Here is a 7,820-nt window from a genome sequence, read left to right as displayed (position 1 = left end):
AATTATTTCTCTCTCTGACTGTCTTCGGACTCAGACTTAGACTAGAACTTACACCATAGGCTCTCCTGCTTCTCAGGCTTTTAGATCTGGTCTAGGACTCGAACTGATACCCCTGTGTCTCCAGCTTGCCAAGGGCAGATGGTCGAACTTCTTAGCCTCCATATTGTGTGAGCTAAGCCTTTATGATGCATACATGCAAACATGCATGCATACATACATATCCTACTGGTTCCGTTTCTCTGGCTAATTTTTCCTTCTGACTAATTCACCCCTTTGGACCTAGAGATGGTAACAGCTTCCCAGTGTTGTCAGCCTTTGGGTGCTGCAACATGGCTTTTTGGTTCCTTTAGCAGTGCCCATACCTCTGTAAATAGTCCCTTCAAAAAAGTTTCTCAAAATCCCAGTTGCCTGTACATCTGTTTCCTGCCAGAAGCCAGACTGACAGATGCTTATAATTATCTTCTCATTTACCCTACCAACTGGGAGGATCCTGGAGTTCAGACTCCTTGAGCTCAGAGATACCTTGAGTCCTGCTCCAAAACTGCTGGCCTCCAGACACTCCCAGCCACTCATCTAGGTTTGTTCAGCAGTGACCATCTCCCTCCCTGAAGTGAAGTCTGTGTGTCACCTAGAAAATGAAGAATTTGGATAGTTCATCTAATACAATGAAATTCTCCAATATGGAAGTGCTGGAGAAGCATCTGATGTGTAAAGATTTTATTTTATTTAAATACAGAATGATATAAAAAAAAGAATAAAAAATAAAAACAAATAAAAATAAAACTTAAAAAAAATAGAATGATAACAGGTTACTCATACTGAGGACTGCCTATCCTGTCTTACGACTTAATCTTTTGTGAAAATAAGATGGTAAGAAGAAAGACCATAAGAAGTAGCTGAAATAATCCTTTTTTTTTTTAACTGTGTCTTAGGTACATTATGGATCAGACAGACTTTGGTTCACTGGTTTTATATTCCAGCCATTTTTAATAGCATTATTTATTGAAGACATGTATTTTCTTCCAAACAACTGACTTTCACAGTTTTGTTATGAGATTTCTCTGGCATCACAATGATTGGTTTATATATCCAGAGTAGTATACTTGTTGTCATAGCAAAATCTTTATCTTATCAATTTATCTCCCAAACTATAACCGTGCTAGTACATAAGGCACTCTAAGTGTTTATTAAATGAATGAAAGAATGACTGCATGACAGTGAACCTTGAAATGTAACTTATTTGTAGATTGAGAACTACTGAAGCTTGAGTGGCGCAGAGTAATGGGGTAGATTCCTCTCTCCTTACTATGAAAGGTCCTGCCTCTCACCTCTTTCCAGGTTCTTTCCTACCTATTGTATGTTGCATTCCTTTGAAATTGATTAGCAGCCCATGAAGTTACCCAAAATTTCTGTGGTGAGCTGTTCTTTCCCTTCCTGTAGCTGGAAAAACTGCCTTTTACCAGTATATAAGTAAAAGTTTGCAGTTCTCATTTCCTCACCTATGAGCATATGATTCACAACGTATCCCCTCTATTCTTCAAATTTCAAACTAAGTTTTCACAGGAGAATTAACAGTTTATGTACCACAGAGAAATCTCTTTCTTTCTCATTGTGATTATTTATTGTATAGAAGCAAATTGATGACTCGGTGATGAACCTAAGAATTTTAAGCCCCTGAGCAAACTTTCAGTCCTGAGTGAGCGGCTTTCCCTGGAAGGTATAGAAAACCAGATAAGGTGAAATCATGGATTCCCTGAAAAGTCTTAAGTCCAGTGACTAAAAAGCCTGGAATGCTCTTCATGGCTATCCAGGCGTTGCTAGTGTGGCAGGCAGAAAATGGCCCCCAATGAGGTCCACATCTTAATCCTTGAACCTGTGAATATTACTTTATTTGGCAAAAGGGACTTTGCAGATCTGATTAAGCAAAGGTTCTTGAGATTGGGAGGCTATTCTGGATTATCTAGGTGAACCTGATAGAATCAGAGAAGTCCTTGTGAGAAGGAGGCAGGAGGATCAAAGGAATAAATGGGACTTAAGCCCCTTTTCAGACTTCTGACTTTGAGAAATGGAAGAGAATAAATCTGCGTTGTTTTAAGCAATGAAATTTGTGGGAATTTGTTACAGCGGTGGTAGGTAACTAATACAACTAGTAAATAGTAAATAGCAGCTTTCTAATAGCTGCTTGAATATCATTTTAGAATGAGATAAGCATTGGTATGAAAAAAAAATGGACCATATTATTCCTGGCATTTTATAGAGGAAGGAGAGGAAGCTGCTTTACCAAATGATTTTTTTCAAAATAGGGTTGGGTGATGGGGGCAATGTTTATGCAGGATAGACAAGAGGTCTCTTGCAATTCTGAAAACACTGACTTGAGGAAAAGAAGTAGATTCCATACAGATTGCTCCTTTTTTAGAGACAAGAGGGTTAAGAGGCAGACATGATCTCCTAACCAGCTGTATTATAAACAAAGCTCTACCCTTGAGCTCTTTGACCACTTTTATAGAGCATAAATGGCTTACAGTCCTGTCTTAATCACCTGCTCTTTTTAATGGAAAAATCCCATCTCAGTACCTGGTTGTTAGTAGGGTCCCATGCCTGGAGAAGACAAGGGATAACCATCTATTATAATTTTTGGTTGGTCAACTGGAAATTTCTCAGCCTCTGGCCATCCAGGCTTTGTAAACTGAGATGATGATCTTAGCTACACTACAAATGCCTTCAAAAGAATAAAGAATACACTCAGATCAAGGACAGCTTCTTTTACAGATAACCTCTTACAGCAGACAATGCTAGCTATTGGTTTTAAACTTGCCAACAAGATTTCTTCTCTTATCCTCTTCTTCTCAGAGCCTGCCTCCTAAGCACAGGTGTAGGGGTGTGAACCAAGCTTAACTAACAGGGGTCCCTCCCTGGGACTGATATATAGACACTGGAATTGCTGATAGTGACAATAATGATCCGGAGCTATCTTCCCACCATGTTGGTTGAGACTGTTCTTAGCCGACTCCAAACAGAGACGGGTATACATGAAAGAAAAACAGAGCAGAACAACACACTGTGACCTACGGCACTGAGTCCCAGGTGTTAATCTCTACATTCCTGTCCTACAGATTTCTCTTCAACCTTGTGAGCTCCACATTCTTTTCAGCTGCATAAGCCAATTCATTGCCTTTTTGCTTCAGTTAGTTTGAATTGTGTTTCTGATTCTTTTGACAACTAAATGAGCACTTCTGGTTATATTAGAAAATACGTCAGTGTATAAAGGTTAAATTCTATTTCAGTGAATTCCAGAGAATCTATTTTATCATTGGAACACATACTTTACATAATTCCAAATCTTTTAAAATTTATTAAGACTTGTGTAATGGCCCAGGATATGGTGCATCGTGATTAATGCTCCAAGCGCACTTGAAACGAATGTGGATTCTGCTGGTGTTGCAGGATGGCTTATTCTGTAAACATCAGTTAGGTCAAACTGGTTAAGAGTGTTGTTTAAGTCTTCTAAACTCTTTAGAGATCTTCTGCCTGTTTGCCCTGTCAGTTATTAAGAAGTGGTGTTAGAATCCCTGAATATAATTGTGGATTTGCCTATTTCTTCTTATAATTCTATCAGTTTTCACTTTGTATGTTTTCCACTGTTATGAAGTGGATACACATTTAAGATTCTTACGTCTTTCTCTATGAAATTTTCCCTTTGTTATTATGAAATGTTCCCCTTTCTCTTCATAGTATTCCTTGTTTTAAAGTCTGCCGTGTTGTATATTAATATAGCCTATCAATGCAATTTTCTTTTAATTAAATTTGGATGGTCTATCTGTTCCATACTTTTACTTTTAACCTGTGTGCATCATTACGCTTAAAATGAGCTTCTTATACATAGCATATAGTTAGGTCTTGCTTTGTGATCCAGTCTGACAGTCTCTGCCTTTTCATTGGAGTATATCAAACATTTAAATTTAATGTAATATCGTATCTTACTGGATTTGAATATATCACCTTGTTATTTAGTTTCTATTTGTCCTGTATGTTCCAAGTTGCCTTTTTCTTTTCCTGCCTTCTTTTGTATTAACTGAGTATTAGTCAGGATTCCATCTTCATTATTGCTGTCCTCCTTTGTTTTACTTTTTAGTGTTTGCCCCTAGGTTTTAATACACATCTTTAACTTATCACTGTCTATTTTCAAGTACTGTGTTATCACTTCGTGTATAATGCAACAGCCTCACAACAGTATATTTCCATTTCCACCCTCCTTTCCTTTAGACCACTGTTGTCATACAATTGACTTCTAGATGTTTATCAACCACAAAATATCTTTTACTTATTAATTTTGCATTAAACACTTATCTTTTAAAGGCACTTTAAAATAATAAAACATTGTCTTTTAAAATTACCCACATAGTTTTCATTTCTCACACTTTTTATTCCTTCATTTTTACATAAAAATTCAAATTTTCATCTAATATTAATTTCTTTCCACCTAGAGAAATTTCTTTCAACTTCTAGTAGTGCAGTACTACTGGCAAAAGGTTTTTCAGCTTCTATTTTTCTTAAAGGTCTTTGTTTGCCTTCATTTTTGAGAGATATTCTTCTGAGTATAGAATTCTAGGTTGACAGAATTTTTTTTTTAATGTCTTGCTCCATTGTTGTCTACAGTTGCTTTTTTCTGACAAAGTCTACTGTCATCCTTATTTTATTCTTCTGCACATATTGTGTCTTTTTTTCCCTCCATGCTGCTTTTAGAGTTTTATCTTTACCATTGGTTTTAAGCAACCTGCTTATAATGTGCTTATAAACACCTGGTGGTGTTTCCTTCATCTTTCTTCTGCTTGCATTCATTGACCCTCTTGAACCTGTAAGTTTATACTTTTCATCACGTTTGGGAAAAAAAATCTCGCCAACATTTCTTCAAACATTCTCCTATTCCTTCTTTCTCACTTCCTCTGGGACACTGATTACACAAATATCAATCTTCTTGATATCTTCCCACAGATTACTGAGGCTATGTTCATTTTTTTCAGTTCTTAAAAATATATGTGTTTTATTTCAGGAGTTTCCATTGCTGTGTTTCCAAGTTTACCACACTGTCCAATCTGCTGTTAATTCTATTCACTATAATTTTCATTTCAATTATAGAGTTTTTCATTTCTGGAAGTTTCATTTAGTTCTTTTTTAATCTTTCCTTTCTATACTCGTCATGTTCATGTTTTTCACAATATCCTTGACCATGTTTATAAGATTTATAATAGCTGTTTTAAGGTCCTTGTCTGCTAATTCCAGCATCCCTGCTATTTCTGAGTTTGTTTCTATTGATTGATATTTTCTTCTTATGATGGGTCCTATTTCCCTGGCTGCTTTGCATGCCTGTTAGTATTTTTATTGGATACTAAACATTGTGAACTTTGCATTGTTGGGTGCTAGATTGTGTTGTATTCATTTAATGTGGGACATTGTTCTGCCTGCTGTTAAGTAACTGCAGACCAGTTTGATGCTTTCATGGCTTGTTTTTGATAAGCCTCAGAAGACTTTAGACTAGGACTAATTTATCCCCATTGCTAAGGAGAGCCCTTTCTGAACTCTGTACCTAATGCCCATTTATTACAAACTCTTTCCCTTCTAATAGATGGGAATGTGATTTTTTTTTTTTTGCAGTCCTAATATAGGTTTGGGGATTTTTCAGCCTATCTTCTGATGGTTTTTTACCAAAATTTTTCTGCCAGAAAAAAATTGGGAGGACCTCTCTGCACATCTCTGGAGCAACTTCATCTCTGACTTTCTTAGCAAGACTGCTGGGTTGTATTCAGGTTTCCCCATCCTGTACTATGGTCTAGAAACTGCCTCCAGGTAAAAAAAACTACAGCAATCACAGGACTCACTCATCTGTTTCCTGCTCTAGAATTCATTGACTGGCATTCCCTGTTGTCCAATGTCTGAAAACAATTATTTCATATAATTTATCTGGTTTTCTAGTTGTAACAGCAAGACAGCAAATTCTGTACCAGTTAATCCTTCACAAGCAGAAGCAGTTTTTCCACTATGTTTTGGTTGTGCTGTTTATTTAATTTTGCTAGTATGGTGATGGTTTTTCTTTTGTGCGGTACATCCATTACAGTCAGATATGCAATGAAACTGCCCTCTAATTGCTCTGATCTCAAGGGCTGAAGAGCAGTGGAAGAGAGGGATGATTAGAGGCTAAGCTTTAGCTCAGTTTGGATGAATCATTCCCTTGCATCAGTCTGAACTGTCTCTTTTAAGTAGCTCAATTTTTGTTTGGATGAGAAAGTAGTGTCCAGTCTTTCCGAGTTCCTGCATTCCTTATGGTAACCAACATGTAGTAGTTTGCCCCCAAAGTGCTCCAGTTTTAGTACTAGAAGTCCTGCATCCTGGGAAACCTCTCAGTTCCAGGGAAATTGAAACAGCTGGTCACTACCTCCCTCCTGCTTCTCTCCAAGATGGTATCTGAATGTTGCAGCAGTGGTGTGTTTTTCCTGTCCCTGTGGTTGCAGAGGAAATATTGCACATGGATCAAGTGAGCAGTGGATTCTTACCGGCCACTAGCCAGAACTAGTGAACAGAGATTCAACTGGTCCCATTCCTGACTATTCTGCTGGGGCTGCAGCATCGTGTCTAGGGCAGTGGCTAATCTAGTCTTGATGAGTTGGCTCTACTTGAGTTCTCACTGGCCCAAGGAACCCATGTGTTCTGTTTGGATGCGCATCCTTCTCCCAGCCTGAACCATCTGCCGCACAGCCTCAAGTGTAGGACCACTGCATGAAGGCCCACACTGCCAAGCTCCCCCGATAGCACGCGTAGCTACCTTTGGCATTTCTCCATAAGGCATGCTGGGAATTCTTTATTTTATCCCCAACCTAGGAGTCCCTGTGGAGCTAACAAAAGGCCCTTTTTTCTACCTAAACACATGATGCCACTGAGTTTAGCTTGATGTGGTCACCCTCAGCTTGCTCTGGGGACAGGCAGTGGATAATCCCCCTCCACGGTCTCAAAAGGGAAGTGGGTCAAGCTGATCTGTCATCAGCATTTTTCTTAATCTATCTAACGTATCTTCCCAACCTGAAACTTGACCGTGGGAAGAGCTGGTCAGGATGCATGTCTGACCATTGGGTTTCTTCTACCCCTGGCTCCTTATTCTCTCATCATTCTGGCAGAGCTGAGAGACGTGGGATTTTGACTTTCACTTCCTGTTTATCATATACTTATACTAAAGGCCTCAAGTAGAAACTAAAAGTGACCCACCAGGCATAATTCTTACAATATAAAAGGTTGGAGATTTTTTTTTTAATTGTAATGCATTTCCCTACCAATATAGCCTAGCTTTCTCGATTTACATCTCAGAAGTTTAATATTAACTCTTTCTTCTTATACTTAGCTGTAACATTTAAATTCTTCCCTTACTCTCTCCATGCCCAGCCAAAGGCAGATTCAAGAGAAAAGTCCTTTTGTATTTTACAATTACTTATGATTTTCAAAACGTTACCTTTAACCTTCTTTAGTTTTAAATGTATTTCTTGAGGAGAGTATTCTTTTGGATTTTCTTTTTGAAGTTTCTGTCTTCCTATGAGTTTTGTCCTTTATATGTGGGCATAATTGATATCCTTGTCTTACTTCTTTTATTAATATTAAGCTTTCTGTGTTTTAGGGCTCCTTGCTATAGTCACCTTAAAAATGTTTTTATTATTATGGATATATTATTGGTTGTGATTTGAAAAGTATACATCATACTCTTAAAACTGATAGTACAGTGTTTCCCAAGGTTTCATGACGTGTAAGGGTTTTGTTTTATAAATAAGAATTCTCTCATT

Source organism: Camelus bactrianus, chromosome 20, assembly GCF_048773025.1.
Source record: "Camelus bactrianus isolate YW-2024 breed Bactrian camel chromosome 20, ASM4877302v1, whole genome shotgun sequence".
Lineage (NCBI taxonomy): Eukaryota > Metazoa > Chordata > Mammalia > Artiodactyla > Camelidae > Camelus > Camelus bactrianus.
This window is presented reverse-complemented; position numbering follows the sequence as displayed.